We start from the raw sequence: 11443 nt of genomic DNA, 5'->3' as shown, positions 1-11443 counted from the left end.
ATGAGAAAGATGATATTCCTTTCCTCATGGAATTAATAGGGGAGAAATTAATAAACAAGAAAATGAATAATATAACATTGGGCAAATATATATGCTGTAAAGAATGATAAAGACACAGTATTTTAAGTGGAATAACTTAAAAATAACTCTCTGAGGAGATGATATTTGAAAAAAGCAAAGAGAATGAGCAATGCAATGATGAAAAGGAATGGTAAAGAAACTAGCTTTTCTATAATAATCTACTATGATTGGGGATTTATTTATTTTTCATCATAGTTCTGTCAGGTTTTTTGTTTCATTTTGTTTTGGTTTTGCTTTATATGGACACTCTTATTCAGAGCATCTAGAAATAAAATTGTGATATCTTCCTGTTGAATTGAACATTTCGACATTATAAAGTGACCTGCTAAGTAATATTTTTTGCCTGAAAGTACTTTTCATTTCATGTCCAGCCTTCTTTTTGTCAGTATTCTCATGGCATATATTGTTTCCTACTTTTTTTTCAACTTTTGTGTATATTATTGTAATTTATTTAGTTTATGTAAGGCATGTTTCCCCTATAACAGTGCCCATCTCATAATAGGAACTCAGAGAATATTTTTTTGACTAGATGAATATGGTGAATGAAGACAGCATCATGTGTCAGCGGTTGGAGAAAGTAAAGATTTCACTTAAATAATTGTTCAGTGTTTTACATGACCAACTGTGTGACCCTCTCAAACACAGGCAAACAGCACCCCTTTCAAAGAGCTCTTAGGAACTTTTGACTACAGGGCTCTCCCTTCCCCCACCCTGCTGGATGTCATGAGACATTTCCTCCCCTGCTAACCACAAGGCAACTGGTGAGGTGGGGAGACTTAAGCATAAAATAGGTCTTGTAATTTTATATGTTTTGGAACTGGGGTATGGTGGTAATTTGCCTACGGTTAGTGAACACTCCCCCTCTTTCCTTCCTGTAACACAGTTCTTGCAAAGAACAAAGTAATTTTTAAGTTCTATTTTAGTGATCATATTTTCCACAAGTTCGAAAGTCCTGAGGCAAAAATGAGCAGCATTGTGCCTTGGAGAAAAGTAAGCAAGGGAAAGAATGCTAGCTGAGTGCCAATTGCAGCTGCTGTAGCTGCTGCTGCTGCCGCTGCTGCTGCCGCTGCTGCTGTTGTTGTTGCTGTCATTGTTGTTATTCTGTTGCTGTTGTTGTTGTTGCTGTTGTTGTTGTATAATTAAATTGACCTTTTATTTGATGTTATCTTTCCTATCTCTGAAACCATACATTTTTCACACTCGTTCCTCTTGTTCTTCTAGAATGCCTCTTCTCTGTCCACCTACCCAAATCTTACTGCATCTTTCAACATCGATTAATATCTACTGACAAGGCTTTATGTTTATACAAGGCATAAGATATGGACCTTGATCACCAGAATGTTGCAGTGTAGGTGTGTGGATAAACCATTTATACATGAAAAATGTAACTATGATAAATGACTGACTAGTAGGTATTAACTGAGTAGTTCAGATAATAAAATAATAAAGGAGATTAATCATGAAAGAAGCCTCACATAGAATTTGAATTGGACATTTTTAAATGAGCAAGGTCTAGATAGTGGGAATTCATCTGAGAGAAAAAAAATCAAGAGCTAAAGAAAGAATGCTTATGGCATACTCTAGAAAAAAAGACCTGGCTAATTTGGCTGGAGTTGGGGTTTTTGGAGAAAAGCGATAACTTGAAAGAAAAATAGATTGTGCCTGAAAATATACATGGCAACCAGAATTGGGAAGAAAGTGATTTAATAGATATGGTTATGGTTCAAGAACATTATTATGTAGGCAAAGGAAGCCATCTAAGCATTTTTTTTGGTGGAAAGAAGTATTATTAGAGCAATATTTTACTACAATGACAGTTACATGAAGATTCAAAGACACTGTATATCAGGGAGGGAAATAAAGAAAATGAAAGGGAAAAAATGTTTCTTTCAAATCAGTAAAAGAGAAATGGTGGCACTGTCACTACATACAGTGAAGTCAGAAAATCAAGGAAAATGAGTAAAATTTTGAACATGTTGAGTTCATCAAGTCTTTCTCAATTATTTCAATCTGTTTTGACCACCCCAAAACTAGGTGGCTTAACCAGAATTTATGTTCACAGTTCTGCGGGTTGGTTGGATTGTTCCTCTGTTTCTTTTGTTGTACCCCGCTCCCGTAGCTACCTCTAGGTTGACTAGGCTGGAATGTGGCCTTACAAGTCTGGCACTGGCTAGAGGTCAGTTAGAGGTCTCAGGCCTTCTCTGCATGGCCTGCCAGACTGTGATATGATAAATTGGCTCTAACATGGTAGTCTCAGGCAGCACTTCAATAGGGCAAAAGTTATCTGCCGGTGAACTTTCTTGCCTTAATTGTTTTCAATGTTTGAAACATATGTTACTGAACATGCCCAATCCTGTCTGATTTCAGAAGCTAAGCAGGGTCGGGCCTGGCTGTAGGCATTAAAAAAAAAAAAAAAGTATGCTACATCTATGGTCAGGACCCATTGTCATAATCACTTCTTTCCTTGCAAAGTGATCTTGAAGTATAAAATGACATTAAATTAAATTGTTTTGTCTTTTTATGTTTAGGACCTTGAAAGGTGGGCTTCCTTTAATCAAAGTGTTACATGCATACAAAAATTTTCATGACACAGAGTAAGATACAAAGACAAAAACATCCTTCATACATTTTCCCCTAGATCTTGTCTTAATTTTTAAAAGTTATGTATTGAGAATCAAATAATTCTAGCTTTGTGGCATCTTTAACTTCTAATGACAGTGTATCAAGTCCACTTCCTTCCAGATAAAGGAGCGATTGTTACATGGCTCATATTGAAGTCTAATGTTCCAAGAGTCCATGTCATCTGTAACTTCCTCTACTTTTTGTTTTTCTGACTCAGAAATAGAAATGATGGTTTGAGATATTCCCTAAAGATTAGTTATTTTGTGAAAAATAAGCAGAGATTAGTAAAGTGAGGATACCTTAGTCAATGACCTCAATTATTACATTTTACAGTAACAACACATGAAGATTTAATAACTTGATGTAAATAACTACGATGTAAAAAAAAATAGAAAACTATGATAGCATTTGGAACATTCCTGGAAAATTTTGTTTGGGGTCAAATAGAATAAATAAGTTAGAAGTCAGTCATAGAATATAGTACTTTTATTTAGATGTTTTATTATGTGACAAGGTAAGAGTTAATAGTTATTTTTAAATACCCTTTATAGTAGAAATCATAGTTGACTGATTCAAAGGCTTATTTTAGTTCTTATCTTGCCAGAGTGTAACATAGCCACAAAAAACACATAGATGGGCCTTCCTTATCCCACAGTGATGGTGGCTGGAATCACAGAAACAGTGTCTAGGAGAAAATAGGTACCTCTCTCTTTGGGGGTTCTAAAAAAATTTTGTCATTCTCTACTAAGTGGTTACGAAGGTCACAATGTTTTTACTTAAAGTATTTGGTCTTCTGCATAATATAATGGAAACTTAGAAAAAGCTTTGTATTCTAATCTTCTAAATAATTCACAAATTCCAAAGCATGAATAGCCAATTTGCCCATTCTGCAAAATCTAGAAACTGCCAAGTCCATTGAGGAAGAGAGTATCTGGAGCTTTTGCTCATCTTTCACTGAACTCATATCAGATACCTCACTTAGGGTATGTCAAACCCCCTTCCCACTGTTCAAACTTCCAATTCTATCCTGCCTCTGTCCATTCTTCTTTTTTTTTTTCTGGAAAGATCAAAACCAATGCCTATGTTCCAGATATCTAACATGTGGTGCCAGGATCTAACATGCCATCAAAATTTGGATTTTTTTAATTAAAGGAATAGTTCGCTGTGGGAATGTGGGGGAAGGTACTGAAAAAAAAGCCTTAGGTGTTTTTGTTTATTTATTGGGTTGTTTTCAAAATATATTCCTTTTCTTCGTTCTGATAAACTTTCATGAATAGTGGTGTGGTGGGCAAAATTCTAAAATGGACTTAAAATTTTTCATCCATATTTTGTGTATTCCCTGATAATCTTTGGGACTGAATACAATGAATTTTCCTCCTGTGATTATGTTGTTATATGGCAGAAGTAATCTTAAGATAGGGAAATTATCTGACCTAATTGAACGAGCCTTTAAATGTAGAGAATTTTCTCTGGCTGACCTAATCGAATGAGCTCTTTAAATGTAGAGAATTTTCTCTGGCTAGTTGAAGAAGGGGAAGTTTGAGAACTGTGCTCAGACTGGCCTGGAAGAAAGCAAACATCCACATTGTGAAGTGACAGTGGAGGCCATGGAGAAAAAAACCTAAGAGCAGCTTCTAGTTGCTGAGAGCAGCTTCTGGCTGACAGCCAGAAAGTAAATGGGACTTCAGTCCTTCAACTGCAAGCAACTGAAATCTGCCAACCACACCAATAAGCTTGCTTGGAAGTGAAATTTTCCCCAGAGCCTTCAGACAAAAACTTAGTCCCCCTGACACTTTGATTTCAGCTTTGTGGTACCCTAAGTAGAGAACCCAGCTACACCTTGCCAGACTTCTGAACAATTGGGTGACACAGAGAATGAGAGAGAAACTCTGATGACTCAGTAATGACCCCTCACAATTCTGTTGTGAATAAAGACTTGTGGTAACTGGCACATATATCCTAACAAAGTATGTGTCTTGTATGTAAAAACTTAGAAGCCCCTGTTAAATCTCAAATTTTCTTAAGTATTTCATTCTCTCTTGCTTCGTTGCTTCATTTGTTTCTCTGAGGAAAGCAGTTCTCTCACTGTTGTCAAGGTAACCACTCCTGTCTGTGTTCGTGGGGCATTTAGGGAAAAACCAACTCCGCATCTTTTTTTTTTTTTTTGTATATTTTCTTGCCAGGAAAACGAATTCAGTTACATTTTACACTTAATAGCTATTACATGTGATTTTAGTATAAACACATAACCTCATCCTCTCTTGAGAAGTCACATTCATTCTTTCACTCCACAAATACCTATTTAGCTGTAGCTGTGCATCTCTTTAAGTTAGGCTCTGGTGATACAAAGGATAAACACGATCCCTGTCAGAGGAACTTACAGTCTAGAGTTAGGATTGGGCTCCCAACTGGGAAAAGCAGTGCAGCAAAACCAGTGCTATGGGAGAGGCAACGAGAGGGAGTTGGGAGACCATTGGGGAGGAGCATCTAATTCAGTTTGAGGGGACCAAAAAAGGCTTCCCTGAGGAAGCGTTTCCTTGCCGCTGCTGCTGCTGCTGCTACAACAAACTGCCACTAACTTAGTGGCTTAAAGCAACATATTTGTACAACATGGTAACTACAGTTAATAATACTATACTGCATATTTGAAAGTTGTTAAGAGAGTATATCTTAAACAGTCTCATCACAAGAAAAAAAAATTGTAACTATGTGTGGAGATGGATGTTAACTAGACATGGTGGTGATCATTTCACAGTATATACAAATATCGAATCATTATGTTGTACACTTGAAACTAATACAATGTTATGTGTTAATGACTTCTCAATTAAATAAACAACAACACAAATTTATTATCTTGAAGCTCTGGGCATTGGAAGTTCAAAATCAAGGTGTCAGCAGGGCTGTATTCCTTCTGGATGCTCTAGAGGAGAATCTGTTCCTTGCCCTTTCCTTTTTCTGTAGACCATCTACGTTCCTTGGCTCTTGGCCTTCTTCCAGCAATGACATTACTTTGACCTCTACTTTTATGTCACATCTTCTCTCTCACTCTGATCTTCCTGCCTCCATCTTGTGATTACATTAGAACCACCCAGAAAATCGAGGGTAAGTTCATCTATTTCATTCATCTGGGATAAGTTCATCCAGGATAATTTACCTCAAAATTCTAAACCTAATCACATCTGCAAAGTCTCTTTGTAAGGTAATAGGTTCTAGGGATTAGGGTGTGGACATCTTTGTGGGAGAGAGGGGCATTATTCAATCTACTACAGAAGAATTTTCCAGGCAGTGGAAACTTGTAGAGAGCCTAAAAGAGACCTAGAGGAGGAGAGTTGTCCTGGCTATAAGATAATATATAAATAAAATAACAATATTCATTTCACCTCATTATATAGGATAAGCTAACACGTATAAAGTGCTAAGAACAAAGTGTTCATCCTGTGTCATAGATAAGTAAAGGTAATGATAAGTAAAGGAGGAGAAGAAAATCTATAAAAGAGGCTAAAACAGTAAGCAAGAACCAGAAAAAGACTGATCTTATTGAGGTCTGGTTGAATTAACCTGTGAGGAATCCATTGAAGAATTTTAAGCAGGAATGTGGCATGATGACTTATATATTTTAGTTGACTGTCCTTGCTAATTGGAAACAAATTGCAGGAGCTAAGACTAAAGGTAAGAAGTAGGATTGGAACAAGTGAGTGAAGCATTTGCTTTGAATGCACAATTTAAGGAGACAGCAAAAGACTTAATAAACAAGATAAATGATATTTTAATGCAATATTTAAAAAAATCAAAATGAATGCGAAAAAATCCATGATGAACAACTTATGAAAATTTTAAATAAAGACAGGGTTTTTAGGGAGATCATTGAAAGGATGTTATAATAATCCAGGTGGGAGGCAATGAAAGCCTGAAGCAGGGAAGTATCACTGAATATAAAAAGAGTTGGCTGGATTAAGGAAAACTATGAAAGGAGTTGTGTGGGAGGGTCAGTGATGCCTTTTTCTAAGAAAGAACACTAAAAGGGAGGCAAAAGTTTAGATAGGGAGATAGTAGGATGTTTCAAGTTCTGTTTTGGACATATTGTGCTGAAGAAGCCTCTGAGACATTCAGGTGGAAATTCCAGGAAGCGATCAAAATAAATAAATATAATGAAGCAAAAACTGTTACCCCAGTTTTTCTGCTTCCTTACCTGTTAGCTTCTAAGTTTTCTTCACTATCGTTTCCCTGCCAGACCAGTTTTTTGGGAAGAAGAAAAAGGATCTTGAAAGACCTAATTTCTTGGGATATAGAAGTTAAAAGTTGGGAACTAATTTTTGGAAGGAAGATGACCAGGTGGTGGCAGGTATGTGTTAGAGCAACTGGTGGATCTTTTCTTTGTCCCTGAACCATTTTCAGATTACATTTTCATTCTCACTGTTTCTTTACGGTTCATGTCATCAGCTGTATCAACCTCTGACTTTTATTGGTATTGTCATTTATTAACTAGTTGATCATATCCTCTTTCTTTTCAAAGACTTTAACCCCTGGATTAGCTACACACATCCTGTTATTACCTGGAACTCTTTCACTCTGAAATCTTAAATTCAAACTTACCACTCTTGGATTTTGACCTTCGTAGCAACTCTTCCCTCTGTCATTCCCATTATCAATTTCTTGAGCTCATCAAGACTTAATAGACCTTGATCTCCTAGACTAGGTATTTATCAGCCCCTTTCCACCTTTACTGCCATTCGTATCCAGGTTACACTGCAGTAGTGCATCACTTCAGCTATTTTGCACCAATATCCTAAAGTCCCACACTTTTTCTTATATTATTTGATACATGCTAACTCTTCATGCCTCTCGCCTATTTTATGGCGGTTTGCTGGCAATCTTCAGCATTCCATGGTTTGTAGGAGAATCACTTTGATCTCCACCTTCATCTTCACACAGTGTTCTCCCTATGTGCATGCCTTTATCCAAACTTACCCTTTTATAAGGACACCAGCCATATTGGATTAGAGGCCCATCCTACACCAGTCTGACCACATAAATCTTCAATGAACTTGTTTTCAAATAAGGTCATAATCTGAGGGATCAGGGGCCAGGATTTCAACATATGTGAATTTTGAAGGGTAACACAACACAATCCTACCTATAACATATGTGTTTAATGAAAAATTGCTATTTTCATTCCTTAATAACATTTATGATAAAAGCTTAACTTGCATAATGTTTGTCATTATTTATATCCACCATGAGACCACAGTGATAGCACTGATTACTGAAAACCCAGAAGCAGCAAAGCTATTGAAGAAGCATTGGCGTCAACTTCAAAAGTAAACACTTATTTTAAAAAGACTATGCTCAAAGACAAAAATTTAACACGTACAGGTGAAGAAAACCCTTTTATATATCACTTTTGATTCATTAGATCAAATGACTGTTTCAATTAATTTTGTTCATTTTTTATTGAACTTTTTGGTGCATATATGAAATGTAGAGTAATAGCTGTTAATGTGTTGACTCTATTAGCAGAACAAGAAGTTTACAGTTAAATGATCAGTTTTATGCTTTAAATAAAAAATCAGTTAACTTCAATAACAATTTTTAAAATCTAAGTCATGGAATCAGAATAAAGTTTTTGGAATGTCATTCTGTCCAAGGCAAAATATCTAAACATCTAACATTATTGTGAAAGGTATTATAAATTCCAATTAAAAATCTCACCATTGAAACCTAATTTTTGCAAAGATTATTCAAATACAAATACTGAGGAATCACAGGGTCATGATAACAAATTAAGAAATCCTTGGAGCAAAAATTGGTTTTGGTGTGTTAATATTCATAATTATGTGCAAACATATACTTCACAAGAAGAGCTAGAGATGTCGAATAAGTACATGAAAAGGGATTCAATATCATTAATTATTAAGGAAATGCAAATTAAAACCACAATGAAATACCACTATACACCTGTGTTAGTCTGTTCCAGCTGCTACGACAATACCTCAGTGTGTGTTGCTTAAACAACAGAAATTTATTTTCCCACAGTTCCAAATGCTGTCAGGGTTGGTTTCTGATGAGACCTCTCTTCCTGCCTTGCGATGGCTGCATATCAGTGTCACTTGGCTTTTCCTCTGTGCATGTGTACTCTTGACATCTCTTACTCTTATAAGGACAACAGTCCTATTGGATTAGACTCCCACTCTTATAACTTCATTTAGCCTTAATTACCTCCTTAAAGGCTCTATCTCTAAATACAGTCACATTGGGGATTAGGTCTTCAACGCATATACGTTAGGGGGCGGGGAAACACAATTCGGTTCATAATAATATTTATTAGAAAGGTTAAAAATTATTTTTAAAATAACAATAGCAAGGGCTGGCTAGGATACAGAGCAACTGAGACTCTCATACTTTGCTGGTGAAAATGCAAATTCTACAGCCATTTTAGAAAACAGTTTGGTAGTTTGTTATAAAGTTAAACATACCCTTAACATATAACTGAGCAATCTCACCCATAAATGTTTACCCAAGAGAAATGAAAACTTATGTCCATAGAAAGATTTCTACACAGATATTTATAGGAGCTTTGTTTATAATTGTCCCTCACTGAAAACAACTTGAATGTCTATCAGGTAGTGAAGAGGAAAAAAATTATGGTATATCTATACTAGGAATACTACTTAGCTATAAATAAGAACATATTTGCTTCTTCATTTACCTATTAATCAACATTTGGGTTGGATCCAGTTTTGAGCTATCATAAATAAAGTTACTATAACTATTGAGAATCAAGTCCTCATGTAGACATATGTTTTTCTTTTTTCTTTTTTTTTTTTCATTTACAAAAGTGAAGCTATGTTTATTTAGAGTCACAAGCAGTTGACTGACTCAAATCACAAGAAGCCATTTCTGCTTCACTCCATTTGAGTCTTAAGGTTGAGGCCCAGAATGGCAGGGGTGCTGCTTAGGGCCCATTCACAGGTTTACAAGTTTATCATTGAGAGAAATGTGTGACTGTATGAGATTGGCCATCAACAGCAGGTCATCAACAGCAGGTCACTGACTTTGCTGTTGAGCGTGGTCTGTAAGACATCAGGAACCATCTTGGGTACTTGATTAACCAAATTCATCAAGAAGTAGCCCATGGTATTGTCAGCTGACACTTCCAGAAAGTACATCTTCTGCATACTGCAATGCTGTGCTTAGGGCATCCTGTATGCGAGCTGATGACCCTGCCACTTGCTGCAAGTCACTTGAAAGTCCGATCACCTGGTTGGGGCTAAAACTAGTCTTCATGATCAAGTCAACTCCAATGTGTTCAGTGTCATAATATGCATATTTCACTATCACCCCATGGTTCTCCCAGTGACACCCATTAAAGTGTTGACATAGGCCTTGATGCTCATGCAGCCATTCTGGAGGCTCACGTCCACAGTGAGGTAAATGGGGTTGGAGGCAGTACTCATGAATCATCAGCACAGTGCTCTGTGGTGTCATGGCCTGTAGCGTACCAGGATGAGCTCATTTGGAGAGACTTTCTCATGAAACTCGTACATGTTCTTAGCAAATTCCATGTCAACAACAACCTCATCTTCTAACTCATCATATGGTACTGAAAAGAAATTGTTGTCTTCCACTGAGTGTTTGTCAATAGTTCCCAGTAACTATTTGTCAATAGTTGCCAGGTCCTCATGACTCTGGCAGTGCCCTCGTTGCCTTACTCACAGCTGTCCGTGTTGGAGGCCAAAATGACCAGTGCAGCCCGACCACATGGCTGCCGGGAAGGGATCTGGTAGAGCAAGAACAGCCAGCAACTGTGTTGGGGTCAGCAATGGGGCTGGTGCTGAGGCCAGGGTCTGGGCTAGAGCCGTGGTGGTAGCTGCTACTGCCACCCAGTCTGGGGATGAGGATGGGGCCTGCAGCTGGGGCTGGGGCTGGAGTGGCAGGGGAGCACTCGCCGGTACTGCCTAGCAAAGGATAGACAGAAGTTTGCTCAGCACATGAATGCTGTATACTTTCTACCTTGAGTACATGACATTGTACTATATTTAAAAATGCAATTGAGCCATTATAAGAAAATGAATAATATACCAGGTAGCAACAAGTAGGAATTAAATAATTCTATGATCAGTAAATACTTTCAGAATAAAGAAGATTTCAGATGGGGTGTTCAATGAAGGCTCTATGTGATAGTACTTTACTATGGACTTAGATAGTAAGTGCAATTTCAACAGGCAAAGAGGAAAGAGCAATATATTCCAGGCACAGGGATGCAATATGTGCGTTCAGTATTATGGAACAGTGATGAAGTGATGAATACAATAGTACCTCTCCTCTGAACTTCAGAGATTCTTTCACATCCACTTGTTCAGCTAAACTACAAAATAACTTTGTCAGGTTGGCTGAGTAAGCTCTGCTATTTTCACTTTACTGATGAGCTAGAGTGAAGTCACATAGCAGGTAAAAGGCAGAGCCAGGACCACAGCCTGCTCTCTTTAGTCTTCTTTCTAAAACTACTTACCACCCTGGGGCATGTAGAAATTGATGTCCATAAACTTAGATGGTTAAATTTTCCGAGCTTGAGATAGGTTTGCTCTTGAAAGCCTTGTATTTAATAATAAAGGCAAGTTAATTGAGTAAATGAAAAAGAATCATATAAGTGCAAAAGCATAATTTGCAGCAATAGCCACTTTTGATTCTAATGATTCAGGATAAAGCAAATTTCCCCGAGTGGGGAAACTCAAGCCCT

General features: G+C 37.1%; 1 pseudogene; it reads right to left on the bottom strand.

Moving 5' to 3' along the window:
• Positions 1-9669: 9669 nt before the first annotated feature.
• The window catches only part of LOC105306543, a 33953-nt pseudogene continuing 32179 nt past the window's right edge, over positions 9670-11443 (bottom strand).

This window comes from Pteropus vampyrus, unplaced genomic scaffold (assembly GCF_000151845.1).
Source record: "Pteropus vampyrus isolate Shadow unplaced genomic scaffold, Pvam_2.0 Scaffold444, whole genome shotgun sequence".
Lineage (NCBI taxonomy): Eukaryota > Metazoa > Chordata > Mammalia > Chiroptera > Pteropodidae > Pteropus > Pteropus vampyrus.
The sequence above is the reverse complement of the archived record's forward strand: the minus strand, read 5'-3'. Positions and strand labels throughout refer to the sequence as shown.